This window comes from Lemur catta, chromosome 13, assembly GCF_020740605.2.
Source record: "Lemur catta isolate mLemCat1 chromosome 13, mLemCat1.pri, whole genome shotgun sequence".
Lineage (NCBI taxonomy): Eukaryota > Metazoa > Chordata > Mammalia > Primates > Lemuridae > Lemur > Lemur catta.
Genome location: NC_059140.1, coordinates 5,735,295 through 5,751,152, shown reverse-complemented (window position 1 = coordinate 5,751,152; position 15,858 = coordinate 5,735,295). Strand labels below are relative to the sequence as shown.

Genomic DNA, 15,858 nt, shown 5'->3' with positions numbered 1-15,858 from the left:
AAGTGAGTAGATACATTAAACTATATTACAGTTGAGGAATATAAAAATATGGTATAAATTATTAATCTGAGTTCACACAAAAGAATACAACTCTGAAGTAAAATAACATTAGATTTTTTATATTTAGGGAGCTTCTTAGTGCTCTGATAAAATTTCTGAACATAATTTTCTGCAAAATAACAATGAAACCTTCATATGATAAGAAATCATAAAGCAGAAAATGTACATCTGTCTCTGATGTTCCTGGGATTTCTGAAGCAAATCCCAGTAACAGCACTACTCACACATATTTCAGACACGATGTGAAAAGGAACATAAACAAAGGTGTAGGGTTCCTCTCAAAAATACACAGATACTCCCTTGTTCCCAAAAACAACAGAAGATCACTCAGATCATGCAGTTCCTTATAAGCCATGAAGAGGACGTAGGCTCAAAGGAAGATCACTGAAAAAGTAGGGTCCTAAGAGAATTTTAGAGCATGGAACAGAGGATGTCCTTATGTGACAGCAAGCAAAAGAAACCCAGGCTTCTCAGAAAGCATTTCCATTGGAGTAAAGCTTCGCAAACCACATTCGGAGGTTTGGCTTTCTCCTAGGCCTTTGGATCTCTCACCTACATTACACCTACCTGGGTGTTTGGCTACTGTCCCATGTCTCTCCACATTCCAGGGCTCTTTCCTTTGCTCCAGGCAGATGATCAGTTCTGGCTTAGAGGCAGCAAGACCTATTTTAGTAGAAAAAATAACATGACTCCTGCTAGGATTCTCCAATTACCAGCCCAGTACTGTACTCAGTAGAGAGGAGTGAACATTGTAGCCGTTTCCAGAAATTTCCCAGAATACTCTTTCCTGGGAGAAAAAAAACATCTAACATCAATATTTAGGGAATATTTTAAATTTGTGGTTGCTTCCATCCAATATCCAGTACTACTGAATCAAAAATTGGTGGTAAAAATTGGACTTTAAAGTTTGGACAATAATGTTTTATATCACTGAATTTCTGTAATTGTCACCAATCTAGAGTGAAGTATTCATATCAGTTTGATATAGGGAAAGGTTTATGCCAAGATGGAACATCTTGAACATTTTATTTTCTACACCAACAAGCCTTCAAGTTTTCCTTGAAAGCACAGATCTAAAACTCATTCATGCAAAGAAGAAACTCCCAAAAAACATTTCACAAAGAAAGGAAATGAAACCCTTAGGGTGTATTACAAATCTTAAAGGAATATTATCCTCACCCAGGAAGACCAGGTTTCTGTAATTCTTGAGCATCACATGCCTATACAAATTCTGTTCAGCAGGACCCAGGCATGCCCACTCCTTTACAGAGAATTCTATGGCCACATCTCTGAAAGTTACCAGTCGCTAGAAAAAATACACATTTACCAAGTAGCCATGGGAAGCATTCTCAATTTGACTAACAGTGAAATTACAGAATGAAGAGAACTAGCTCTGACTTACAAGAATGACTAGAATTATCCAATAATTAACATAGTAATATGCACTAATGTATTCTTTAACTCTGAGGACAGAGAATAGCAAAAAATCTACAAAACAACTGTAGATATTGTACTTTTCTGTATAATAAAGTATAAAATTTAGGGCATTCGCCAGGCATGGTGGCTCATGCCTGTAATCCTATCACTCTGGGAGGCTGAGGTGGGAGGATTTCTTGAGGTCAGAAGATCAGAGGCCAGCCTGAGCAAAAGCAAGACCCCATCTCTACTAAAAATACAAAAATAGCTGGGCATGGTGGCATGTACCTGTAGTCCCAGCTACTCAGGAAGCTGAGGAGGGGGATCACTTGAGCCCAGGAATTTCAGGTTGCTGTGAGCTAGGCTGAGGCCATGGCACTCTACTCAGGGCAATGGAGTGAGACTCTGTCTCAAAACAAAAAAAAATTAAGGGCATCAACATAGGCATATTATTTTTAAGCGGTGTCTGTACATTACACTGTAAGTTGTATATGTTTCTGATATGTAAAAGTCATTATGAGTTAGAAGGGTATTTCTAAAATTTTAATGTGTACTACAGTGAATTGGAGATCTTGTTAAAATGCAGGTTCTGACTCAGAAGGTCTGGAGTGGGGCCCAGGTTTTTGCATTTCTAACAAACCCACAAGTAATGCCAATTCTTCCAGCCCAAGAAGAATATTTTGTCAAACACACAGTAAGTGGTAGAATCTGGGTTTTATCCTGGTTCATCTGACCAGTAAACAAAGATGAGAGCCTTCATTTTCCAAAGCAAGCTAAAGAAACTAAGAAGAAGGTGGACCTTCCAGATTAAATGTAATGGGTTTTATACATCAGTCAGGAAAACTCCCCAGGAATTTAATAAGAAAGGTAAAAAAAAATACTTGATAGAGGAGGAATCTGTCAGAGAGCACCTTATCCAAGTGAATGAAATTAACACCAACTGTCAGAGAAAACATTGGTGTGAGTGGCTGATGCACACGTGACACAAAACTGCTGTGAGTTTATTTGCCAATTTTTTCTTTAAAAAAGGTAAATCATAATCTGAATCTAAGCATGAAAAAACATCAGTTTTATGCAAAGTTTAAACCACATATATTTTCAATGGTCTGTAATCTCTAATGGTGTATTTAGTCTTTCTTTAGCAGCCTAGAGCAGCGGGCCCCGACCTTTTTGGCACCAGGGCCCATTCTCGTGGAACACAATTTTTCCATGGACAGTTAGGAGGGGTGATTTTGTGATGATTCCAGTGCATTACATTTATTGTGCACTTTATTTCCATTATTATTACATTGCAATTTATAACGAAATAGTTATACAACTCACCATAGGTTGGGGTCCCCTGTCGTAGAGGACACAACTCTTCTGATTAATCTCTTTTTTAGAATTTTCTATCTTTGGCAATTAATGCCATCTTTTTTAAATGTGTGTTTTTAATCCTGTTTGACATAGAGATACTGGTGCATTCTGATGTGACCTCAACCATACATACTCTTTTTCTTCACTGATATCCAAGGACCTAACCCCATTCCCAAGAGGAATCTTGGGTATCCACATTTTCCCATGTTGATCTGTCAAAAAGGGAACATTTTCACTATAGCAGGTCATAAATTCATGGTGAGCATTGTTCACAGTGTACAAAAAGCCTGGGTGCAGCAAATGCAGGGAAGGCTCTGGCATACAGGGGAGAATTATTTTAAAGAACCTCTTCAATATGGTAAGAAAGAAAAAAAGCTGAGACAATCTTGTTAGCAGAAACATCAGAAGTAGAGAAGCAATGATCTTCAAGTCCCGAATGCCTGACATTCTAGGAGTAAAAATGGACACAGCCCTGGAAGACATTTACCTGAGAACCAGTCATTTCTTCCTCTTTCTTCTCCTCCTCTAGGATTCTTCTCAGGTAAGATTATCTAAACAAATCACAACTGCATCTTCAGAATATGCTTTTAAAGACATGAGCACCATCCCTTCACCTGCTACCACCACACCCACAGGCAGAAGAAACTTAAAGTGCAGAAAAGCTGACACTCATCTGTCCTTTGTCACCGGAGAGATTCAGTAATATTGAGCTCCTACATAAAGATCAAAATGTGAGTTTCTTCTTTCCTGCCCTCAGGTGCCCACCCCTGCCTCAGACACCAACGATTTCTGCCACAGCAATGGCAATATGGGCCACACTGACTCACCTTCACAAAACCCAAGCAAAGCAGACCCTGTGACCGCCCTTTGGAAAGAGAGGCTGAACTCAATTCTCATAAACAGATCTGGGAGCCCACATGCTTGACCCTGAACCTCAGCTTAGAAGCATCTGAGGTACTTAATTAAAACCACATGGATGGTATCACCCATACCAATAGATAGACTCTGTGGGGGTGCACAGGTGATACTGTTTCTTCAAACTGGCCATGTGATCCTAATTGCAGGCCTTGGCAGGCAGCCACTTTGCTAAGCATTGCCTCTCAAGCTTCAATGTGCATATAAATTTGGGGGGGTTCCAGGCCCCAGTCTAAGGAATGTGATCCTGCAGGTGTGGAAGGGGTCCCTTGATTGGCTTCATTAACAAGTCTCCTGTTAATGCTGATGTTGCTTCCCCTGACCTGTCATCAGTAGTACTCAGCTAGAGATACCACGCACAGCACACAGTCCCTTACACCCAATACTTCTATTACAACATAAATACTTCTGCTCCAAGTGAAGACCACCAATCATCATCCTGAAACAACATTTTCTGCTGGCCCTTTAAAGCTTACAGAGCCTGGGGAAAGCAATTATATCAGAGGAAGTCTGCATTTGGAAAGCAGTATGTACACATGCACTAATGCAACGTTTATTGAGCACATACTATGTGCTCACAAGTACGCTATAGTGCACTGTGCTGGGAACCTCACATTGTCTGTGCTAATTCTCATAACAGCCTGGGAGTCAGGCACTGAGTGTCCCATAATTCCCAGCAGGATCTAGATGTGGGGTCTAACTTTTCAATTTTTCTCCCATTTCTTTGTCCCTGATAATATAAGAATTGCACAGAATAAAAGATATACATGGATGGGAGCGATATGGAAAGGAAGGGTGGAGGAGTAATACAGAGGGCCTTTTCATTGTTGCATTTATATTTACTTACCTGTGTCTTGTAGAGCATCTCCTGGATCTGAAAGAATGGAAACCAGGTTGCTGGGTGAAATGTCTCTAGAAGCACAGGTTTTAATAAAAAATAAAGCACCAAAATACACAGTACTTTGTGAACATTTACCTGCTTTTGCATTGTGGAAAATTATGAGCACCCGCGCTGGAGAGACGGCAGGAGCAGCTGCCCTCATCTCCGTGCTGCTGCTTTATTTTTCTGTCTAAGCTTGTCCAAGAGAAATTCTACTTCCAGAATTTATATGATTTTAATCATTTCAAAGTACTTTCTTATCTATTTCACAACATAACAAAACAAGCCATTTAACATACTGCATCAGGGTTTTCTAGGAAAATTATATTAGATACTAAATATTTATTCTGAACAAAGCAAAAGCAATAGAAATGCCAACAACAATTCTTTCCATGGATGGTGACATCAGAACTCACAACAGGGAAGTGGTCTCTGTGAAGCCAAAGTCCCCTGTATATCTCTCCCCTTCTTTGTACTGACCACACATGTTGCTGATTTTGACCACTTGTCCATTTGCTCTTTACTGAAAGTTCCTAGACAGTAGCTACTGTGACTGCTTTCCCACTGTGTGTGTGTGTGTTTTTTTCCCCCAATGGTCATTTGAAATCCTTGAAGCAGTTGGTTTATTTACGAGCTTGAAACTAAATTTCTTCCTTGTTCTTCACTCAATTACCAGGAAATTGTAGCAAGTCCCATCTAGGGACCAACAAGATTTTTTTCTGTGAGGACAGAAACAAATCCCGGGTGACACATTCCTCTCCCTCTGAAATGGAAAGAGCATTAGACCCTGTTATGAGTCTGACCCCAGTCTGTAAAGGACATCCCCAATGTCTCAAAGACTTCCACGTGCTTGTGACAGTGTCCCTGGTGAGCCTGGGCTGAAGTCCCTGTGGTGATCCAGGCAAAAGAGACTCACGCAGACTTTGTGAAGAGGGATAGAGAACTAACCTGCCCTGGTGAAGCAAACATGGATCCAGGTGTGATATTGCCAGTCCTGATGAGCTAACTCTGGGGTAACAAGAAGGAGGAGAACACCCTACCGTAGTAACACAGTCTCTAGGAAGAAGAAATTGTCATCAAGGATCTGGATATTTTGTGGTTCTGACCTTTGTATGTTAACCCATCTTCTCCTTTTTTATGATGTACCAAGGTAGGGCCTGGTGTCCCTGGAAGTGTTGGGTTTGATTCTGTGATAATAGTTACAGGTTATACTCGGAGCACCGGGAGCCACTTACAGAACTAAAACAGGTCACTGGACGAGATCTGGAAAATTCCACAGGCTCCACCTCGAGAGACTTTCCACGCTTACAAAGTCAATGTTGGTCTCTTCTGCTTCAGAACATGTCTCCCCTGAGGACACTTTTGTACATCCACAGTGTGACGTCTGGCTCTGTCTTGTGAATCCCAGATGAAGGCCAGATCTTACGTGTATATTCAAGGAGAAATGACACTTGGTTTCTTTCTTGGGTTTTACAGCGAAGGGAGGGAAACTGAACTCTATGCGGCCTGCTCTAGAGCATCCTGAGGAACCCCAGGCCTTGGATTTAGAATTTGAAACTGCAGATTCAGGGACCTAGAGAGGTGAGGAAGCAGGAACACCCGTTGCACATTCCCTGGCATTTGGGCAGGAGGATCCAGCAGACCCTGAGGTTCTCAGGCTGAATCGGTGTGTGCAAAGACATGGGTAGGCATCAGAGCCCCATGGTCTCTGATCACTGTGTCAATTTCAGGTTAGGAGCACTGGAAGACACAGCTAGAATTGATGATTGTCACACCATGAGAGTATACTTGTAGGAATTTGGTCTATTTGTACTCTGGAAGGTACTGCACTCCATAAATAGGCAGAGAGGCCATAAAGCCTATGTATTTAAAAATTATAAAATGTGTATTCATAAAGTGGTAGGATCTGATTAACAGTTAAAATTGCTTATTCCAATCAGATGCAGTGGCTCATGCCTCTCATCCTAAAATTTTAGGAGGCCAAGGTCAGAGGGTCATTTGAGCCCAGGACTTTGAGACCAGGCTGGGCAACACAGTAAGACCATGTATCTACAACAATGATAAAACAAAATTATGTGGGCATGGTTGCACATGCCTGCAGTCCTATTCAGGAGGTTAAGGGAAGAGGATCACCCAAGCCCCAGAGTTTGAGGTAGCAGGAAGCTGGGAAAGTGCCCCTGAACTCTGTCTAGCCCAGGGGACAGACTGAGCTGCTGTCTCAAAAAATTGCTTATTTCTTAGGTCTTGGCTATGAATCAAGGTTATTAAAAGTTAGAATTCTGCCTAACATATGGTAACCAAAGCTAGAGATAAGAAGAAAAACCATTCTACCTCAAGAAAATAAGATGTGCTTTTTGGTGAAAAAGGTTACAAAAAACAAACATGAGAATGTGTTTTTTTCTTAAAAAAGAAATTTTTCCTAATGTGGAGGTTATATAAAGGTCATATTAAATTGAAACAATAAAAGAAGGAAAATGACATAAACTGGATACAGAAAATTGGAGAAAGAAAAAGAATGGGAAACATTGTAAAAGGTTAAAAAGGTTTATAGAAATCTTATCTCGTTAGAGCTCATTCAGATTAACTAGATCTATTTAAAAGGTTTTATTAAAATTAGCTTCCATAATAATACCATAATACAAGTATGAAACTTGGTGTTCCCTTTTAAACAAGGTTTTCATGAAGCATTAATTAAAGATAATAAAAGACTTTTGAGTAAACTACGGGGAAAAACATGACCAAATTTCTTCTTCAATACCTTCTTTACCATGACCCTTTTAAATCCTGTCCTATTTCTTCTTGGAGACTTCCTTCTCATCTTCACAGAGATTGAGAAATTCCTTCATTGGTAAAATAATCTGTTTGTAAAATATGTCCAGTTTTTTACCTTTTCTATTGTGTGTACCACCCTCAGTCTTCTAGACCGGCAAAATACACAAATGGGGTAATACTAAGTCAACTGGCAAAGTTTACAGAAATCTTTAACCTTCCCTGGCCTAAGATTCTTCTGTTGCTATTATTTAACGTATGTTTTACTCTGCTTGAAAAACATTAGCTGTCTTTGTTTAAAATAATAACAGGAAAGCCCATGTACCTAGAGGAAGTAGCTTACAACCACCTCTCTTTGAAAGTGATATTCTTGGTGATTATCACCAAGGTCTTAAAAAAGTTGCTCACAAAAAATTTAAATTAATTAAAGTTTCTTTTAACAGTGAGCTACAAGGGGATGAAAACATCAAAGATCATGGCCTCCAACCTGAAAACTTTGCTTACTGGAAACACCATCAAATAAAACATTCCCTCCTCCAACACCGTTGAAAGGAATCATATCAGATATTGTTGACTAATCCCTGTGCTACTAAATTTTAAGGCAATGTCTCTTTGTATATTTGCTCACTCTTCTACCCACAGACAGCTCTGAGGAGAGCCAACACTGTACTTGTTCCCTCTAACTTTTCTCTATACATGACCACCAATCTATTTTAGATGGAGATCCTATGGAGAAAATAATGCTCATTTATCTGCCTGGCCATGACACAGAGAGCTCCATGCATTTCATTGAAAGCATACCTTTGCCGTAGTGGGTGTCACTTCCCAGAACACAGGATTAGAAATCTTTCTATAACCTTAAAAAATTGCTGATAAAACTGCTGCCTCCATAACAGAACAACAACAAAAAAAAACTATTGATTCAGCAGCTGAGGTTATACTAGGCAATCACATTGCTTTAGATTAGATATTGGCTGAGCAAGGAGGTGTACGTATGGTGGCAAACACCTTTTGTTGTGTATATATAAGTACTTCCCATCAAGTAGAAACTCATCTATGATAAATTAGAAAAAAGACACTTGGCTACAATAAATCTCTGAAGAAGAACCTGGATTTAATTTTCTTCATGTTTTTAGTTGGCTTCCTAAGGGAATTGGTATTTTCCTATTGTTCTACCATACACATTCTTTTCTTATCCTTATAAGCATTATATTTTTGATTCAAATTATTAATGTTTTACTTCTTCCAAGAAAATTAAAATCATGGTATTCCAAAGACTGGAAAAATTAAAACAAGTGACAGCAGCTATGTAAATCAATGGTGTGGCTGAATTCTCATTTTTGCCACTTTGTGATGCCATCACAATTTGGCTTTTGGGTGCTCTTAAAATTCCTCACTGAAATGTCCCTTTTCCCCCATCCCAAAATCAGACAGGACTATACAGGAATGACCCTTCCCATCAACAAGGAACCCCTTAAAAGTCAGACTTTGATTATCAACGCTTGTAAAAAGAAATATTTTGCTCAAAAGCAGGAAATGAAAAAGAAAATATCAGCCAGGTATGGTGGCTCACGCCTGTAGTCCTAGCACTCTGGGAAGCCCAGGCAGGAGGATTACTAGACGTCAGGATTTCAGAGACCAGCCTGAGCAAGGGCAAGACTCTGTCTCTGCTAAAAAAATAGAAAGAAATTATCAGACAACTAAAAATATATAGAGAAAAAATTAGCTGGGCATGGTGGCACATGCCTTTAGTCACAGATACTCAGAAGGCTGAGTCAGAAGGATTGCTTAAGCCCAGGAGTTGGAGGTTGCTGTGAGCTAGGCTGATGCCACAGAACTCTAGCCCAGGCAACAGAGCGAGACTCTGTCTCAAAAATAAAATAAAATAAAACATAAAATAAAATTATATTTTGTAACTCGGTTTCTTCCATTAGGCCAAGCAACTTATAAAGGGTTAGCACTTTGGGACAAAAGCAAGAAAGACATTGTCAACAGCATCAAGATACAAACTTGAAACCATGCATCTCCCATTAGCAGTGGAAGGGGTGAGTAAACTGGGTGCCCAACAGCTGCAGAGAGTACTTTGTGTGCAACACACTGAGGCAAAGAAAACATAAAAACCTTCAGAGCATAATACCAATGGGACAGTAAATATACTAAGTCACTGAAAACTCAAAAGAGGCAAAACTGAGAAAAACTGTGCTTCATGATCCATATGTGTTCGAGCTACAAAGAATAACAAGAATCAGGCTGGGTGAGGTGGCTCATACCTGTAATCCTAGCACTCTTGGAGGCTGAGGCGGGAGGATAACTTGGGGTCAGGAGTCCGAGACCAGCCAGAGCAAGAGCAAGACCCCGTATCTACTAAAAATAGAAAGAAATTATCTGGACAGCTAAAAACATACAGAAAAAATTAGTCAGGCATGGTGGCGCATGCCTGTAGTCCCAGCTACTTGGGAGGCTGAGGCAGAAGGATTGCTCGAGCCCAGGAGTTTGAGGTTGCCGTGAGCTAGGCTGATGCCATGGCACTCTAGTCCGGGCAACAGAGAGAGACCCTGTTTCAAAAAAAAAAAAAAAAAAAAAGGCTGGGCACGGTGGCTCACGCCTGTAATCCTAGCACTTGGGAGGCCGAGGCGGGTGGATTGTTTGAGCTCAGGAGTTCGAGACCAGCCTGAGCAAGAGCGAGACCCCCCCATCTCTAATTTTTAAAAATAAAATAAAAAATTAAAAAAAATCAGTACGGAAGTCACCTCAGGGTGTAGAAGGCAGATGAGATCACTGGGAAATACCAGAATTGCCCAAGGTTGTTATTTCCCTGGATGTGAGTCCATGGGGGCTTATGGTCTTATTTAAATTCAGAATAAAACTAATTGATTTCAAGAATTCTCTTTGCTCCAACCCATGGAGCAGCAGGCAGAAGAAAAAAAAAAAAAGAAAAAAAAATTCTCTTTGCTTCTTGAGACCATATTACTCAATCCACTCAGATTTTCAAATAAGAAAACAAAAACCTTACCCTCATATCATGAAGTAAAATTGTTATTACAAATGCACGGCATATTGGAATTATATGGCAACAACATTTTATAAAAGAAACAAAAGGGAAGCAGCTAAAAGTGAGCAGCCTAGTTCACCCACACTTCACAATGAACCCCAAACTCAGTAGATTAAACAGGTTTCCAAGCTTGGGGACCACTCTCACTGTGGAGACGTAGCCCAGGGTGTCTCACTCCTACGTAGGGAATGACAGAAACCTGAACAGCTGGGAAATTGAATTCTGGGAGCTCTACCCATCCTGTCCCCTCCTCTATCTGGAATCACTCCCTCCTCCAGGGTCACAATTGTCACCACCAACCAAACACTCACCCAGCATCATTTCAAGGTCTGACCTGTATTTTTTTTTTCTGACAGCACAATATTTACAGTTTGCTGTACACCAACCAATTCTCCAACACTAACTGGGTGTCCCACAGTTTAATTCTGACACCACCCAGGGTCAGTTCAGACCCCACAAGTTCAGGGCTCAGTCCCACAGCACTGGCCCCACCGTAGATGCCAGCGGCAAGCCCTGGGGCCCGTCTGTACTTCCGAGCAACTGCCTATAAATCAGGGGCTCCGACAGCCCCTCCTAAAGTCTAATAATTTCACAGAATCACCCACAGAACTGTGCAAAACATTTTACTTATGGTTAACAGTTTATTATAAGGAGATAGCTCAGGAACAGCCAAGTAAAAAAGATGTGCAGGGCAAGGGAAAGTAGCAGGGAAAGACGGGTAGATATCCTGGTAAACAGCAGTGAGTCAAGAAATCCCACATTCTTTATCTTCCACAAGAGCGGCCAACTGCAGACCAAGACTTTTCCGATTATGACTTAGATGATGTACTTGTTTCCACCTATCACTAAGCCAGACACAGACTCTGCAAATTCCCATTTCGCCTCATAAACAATTAGCTGAACAATTTTATCTTCAGTGGTCAGAAAAATATACTTGTTAACCAAACTTTCCTTAAGTTTCTCTCCTTCTTCCAGGCCCTTAAACTTTGACCCCCACACAGCCTGAGCCAACATACAACTCCTCTTTCTGCCTCTCCTAAAAACAGGCTGACTTCAGGGTGAAACATTTTCTGATCTAGGATCTAATTTTGTCCCCTCCCACCGTGCCCTCCCCTTCCCATATACTTTCTAATCTGTTTGTTCTTCCCTATGGAAAAAAGCCCTTGGCTTCTTAACCTTTGAGATGTTTGCAGATTTTAAAGTTGGTGCTTCTACTCTATTGTAATACTCTTAGAATAAAGTTACTGTTAAGCTAAATTTGAATTTATTTTATTTGGAGGTGTCTACAATGAGCCCGAGGACAATAACACCATCATACACTACCAGAAATGGCATCACACCTCCACTTTCATTCAAACCCCAACCACAGCTGCCTGTGGATCCCCAGCTCTCCAGGTCTCTGTAGCTTCTCTCAGTACGAAGGGCTCCTTTCATGGTTGGTGTAAACAGACTGGGTCACCTGGAGGGAGGCTCCCCAGGAAGAATTAACTGAGCCTTCAATGATCTTGTTTTGCTGGATCAGGATTGATCTTTACTTGGAGTCTCTGAGCCCAGGTCTCTGCTTCCCAATCAAGGTTATTAACTTAGTTTTAAATAAGAAAATAGGCAGTGTTTGAAGAATCCAGCAAAATCACTCAAACTCAGTGCTTATGTTTATAGGATGGAAGAAAATGATAAGGCAGTTACATTTCACATCAACAGGAAGAGCAAAAGTCTTTACCTCCTTCTGACAATAAACATGTCATTTAATTGTGATTTATATAACAAATCATTTACTAAACAATTAGGCATTTGTCAACACTTTTAGTAACTGACAAGTCCTATCCCCTAAAATGTAGCTATAAACACTGCCATCCAGATAACAGGATACAAAACAGAGTCATGCACTATCAAAAATTATTCCCCTTGAATAAGAGAAAATGTGATGTTTTGGTATCTATTTGTAATTCACCAATATATCTACCACACTTTTTTGTGGAAATATATTCATTTTTCTGCAGCCATGATGGTAGAGACATTTTCCCTATTTCTTCTCCTGGTAGCATTCCCAAAGTTAAGTCCTGGTATACTGTTTGAAATCAAACAGACCTCAGAGCCTTACAACACTCACTCTGGACAAGAAAAAAGGTAAACAAGAATTTTCTACAAATGGAATATAAGGAATATAACACTAGATTCTTTTTTTTTTCCTGAAAGCCACCTTTCATGCCTCATTGAAAATACTTTATTATCTTTTAAGTTTTACTGATAAAATACCTTTTACAGTCAATGGACAAATCTTTTTAAAGTGACAAATCCAGGGAGGCATGATGCTGACTGCAACACAGACATGTATGGCTCAAGTGTCAAGTCGGGCCATCCTATCACTTGGGACGTTCTCCCACTCCCATCCTGCTCACTGAAGGACTCAGTGACCACCATCCCAGGAGACACTACTCTACGCCTCTGTGTGCCTGAAGTGCAAATTGTTTTGCAGGTTTTTCCACTGTTTCTTTGGGGTGGGTTTTCCTTGTCCCTTTGGGTACTTTATCCTTTCTTCACAAGTGTAAAAAAATCTAGAGAACCAATGTCACTTCTGACCTTTCCCATCAATACCAGCATCCTATTGGCTGAGCATCAATGTGTCTCCAATCAATGGAAGCTCAGGTTGGGGAGAGAAAAACTCCTTGTCCCAAGGAGTTAGCTTTTCAGATGATGGGTATAATAGGAGACTCCTCTCAGCACCAGGACAGCCAGCTGCCTCCCAGACAGGCTCCACCCCTGCACATCAGGCTGTCCTCTGAGACAGCATCCAGGGCTAATGTTGACTAGACACTCCAAGAGACATGGCTGTCGTGGGCATCTTGGGTCATCCTCAGACACTTGTGAAACCAGGACCAGGAAAAGACAGAAGGTAGCTGAAGACACTTCACTCTGTAAAGTTTCCAAAGGGTAACCTCAACGTAAAGATACTCCAATAAGATGCGTGTGCATGCCTATGGAAGATTTTTTTTTTTAACAGGGGACTATCAAGTGATTATCCTCTGCTTTCCGCTCATGGCTCATGTAAAATGTTCAGAAACAGAAAACAAATATTTTTTGAAAAGCCACCCACAGCTCTGTGAAAAAACAACAAACAATTAAAATACTATGTCTGTTTGAAAAATAATGAACAAACAGTTAATAATATTATGAGCTGGAAAGCAGTATTAGGCATTCAGGAATGTGGGAGAAGGAACTTGAAATTTAGGATTTCTAACAGTCCCTACAACAGTTAGGCCGGGCAAACTGGATTTGTGTCTTGGATTTGAGACCCTCCCTGCTTGTGATACATTTGGAAAAGACAAAGAAAACCAGCACCCCTGGGGAGTGTTAAAATAATTAAATACGGAGCAATCAGACTGAATTGACTGTAGTGCCCTCCGTTCCTACTTAAGAAAACTCAACTCTAACTCAAATGCATTTCCTGTCAATTACAACTTAGAAGAAAACAAAACTTAGGCAAACCACTCCACACTGCCAAGAAACCTCTGCTTACATAACCAAAAATAGCCACCTGGACGGTCCAAATAAGGCGACTACACAGCTGTAACCAATACTGAAGTAGGCCAACTTCCTCATGCGTCTTATAAACGCCTATTCTTCAAGCCCGTCCAGTAGCCCCAAGACCACAGACCACTGTTGGGGGCTTCTAGATTCACAAATGACCATTTGCTCAGATAAACTCTTTCAAGTGTTTACTCTTCCCCAGTTTAACTTCTAATAGGAGAAAGGAGGGGCTGGGGACCTCACAGATGCCAGTTCCTCCCGCGCGTGAACCCAGCGCGCCAAGTCAGGCCCCTGCCCTGATGACCCTCCCGTCACCGCGCCATCTGGGGGAGACGCGGGGCGGTGGGTGCAGAGCTGCAAAGAGAGGCCGCCGGGCTGAGGACGAGGCAAACACGCAGGGGCAGGACAGGACGCCAAGGTCCCGTCTGCCCGCTCTGCCCCATCCGGGAACCGGAGGGCCCTGAGGGCCAAGGTGTGCCACCGGGAACTTCCCCCTCAACGCTCCCGCAAGACCCGGAGGCCCGGATCCGCCACAGCCGCTTCCGGCCAGCAAGATGCAGCCCCCTCCCCCTCTCGGGCCACCCCGGCTGCGCATGCGCCACTTCCCAGCTTCCAGGGTTGCCCGGTGTCCTCCCTACGACTCTCCCAGTACCTGCGGGTCACAGGGTGACACAGGCTGCGGAGACACCTGGCGCTCCCGGAGATGCGACAGTGGCGCGAGGACCCCAGCTTGGTGCCCGGGCAAGAAACAAAGGCCGCGCCAGATGCCGGAAGCCGCCTCCTTCTCTCTGGCTGTGCACCTGATTGGACAGTCCTCACCTCAGGACCCCTGATTGGATAAGGCTGCAGGCCCCACCCCGTCTGGCCATGAGTGACAGGAGACAGGCTGGCGGCTGAATGCGACCAGAGTACCAGGTTTTTGGCTGTAGCTCTTTCTAGACAGGGCCTTGCTCCTGATTTGGGACCTGGCCCTGCTTCGGGACCATTTGTATTTACCTTTGAATATAAATTATATACATTTATATTATACATGTCATGCACAAATGGAAATAACATAATAACAATTATTTTTAAGTTTGAGATTTTGTAACCTGCCTGGACTCTGGTCTTTTGAGGAGGCGGCCTGAGGTATGAAGATGGCAGCAGTCCTCTAAGGCAGCGATGTCCAATAGAAATAAAATGTGAGCCACATGTGTTATTTAAAATTTTCTAGTAGCCACATAAAAGGGAAGAAAAGAAACTAGTAAAATAGATTGTAATAGGTTAGCCCAAAATATTAGTTTTTCTATTTCTTCACTATAAAATTATTAATGAAGTATTCTTTGGTACTGTATCTTTTTAACTCATTCTATGTTTTAAGAGTGTAGCACATCTCAGTTCCGACCAGCCACATTGCAGGTACTCAGTAGCCCCTTAAGGCCAGTGGCTGCCACCTTGAAGTGCAGCTCTGAGGATTCTGAGTCCCCTGAGCTCTGAGAGGTGATGGCCTAAACCATGCTTTCTTTCCAGAGGTGAGGGAACTCTCCCTCCCTACCATCAGCTCTCCTCAGGCCCAAGGGTGGGAGAGATGGTTGCCACAAGAGAGAGCAGAGCGCCCCAGGCATCAAGTGTCCACAGGTACAATAGCACTTGCACCTGCTTCTTGGTGAGGGCCCAGACCCCTTCCAGAAATCATACCCCGAACAAAGAATGATGTGGCCACCACAGGAGGAGGGAATCCTAAGATTGTGGTTACATAACTCTGCATATACACTATAAAGCATGAGATGCACACTTAAAACATGCGATTTCTGTGACTGAGCAGTTGCATGTGAGATCTAGGCTTCTCAGAGGGCTTGTAGTCTCATAAGTGCATACAGGGCCTCCAGGGATTAGCAGCCCC

At 41.9% G+C, this 15,858-nt stretch overlaps 1 long non-coding RNA gene across 1 annotated transcript; it reads right to left on the bottom strand.

The window, feature by feature from the left end:
• Positions 1–695: 695 nt before the first annotated feature.
• Positions 696–4,626, bottom strand: LOC123648848. The gene is made up of 3 exons (XR_006738802.1): positions 4,595–4,626; positions 3,320–3,383; positions 696–723 (listed from the first exon to the last, which is right to left on the bottom strand). It is a non-coding gene; the product is annotated as an uncharacterized LOC123648848 (long non-coding RNA).
• Between the last annotated feature and the right edge of the window lie 11,232 nt (positions 4,627–15,858).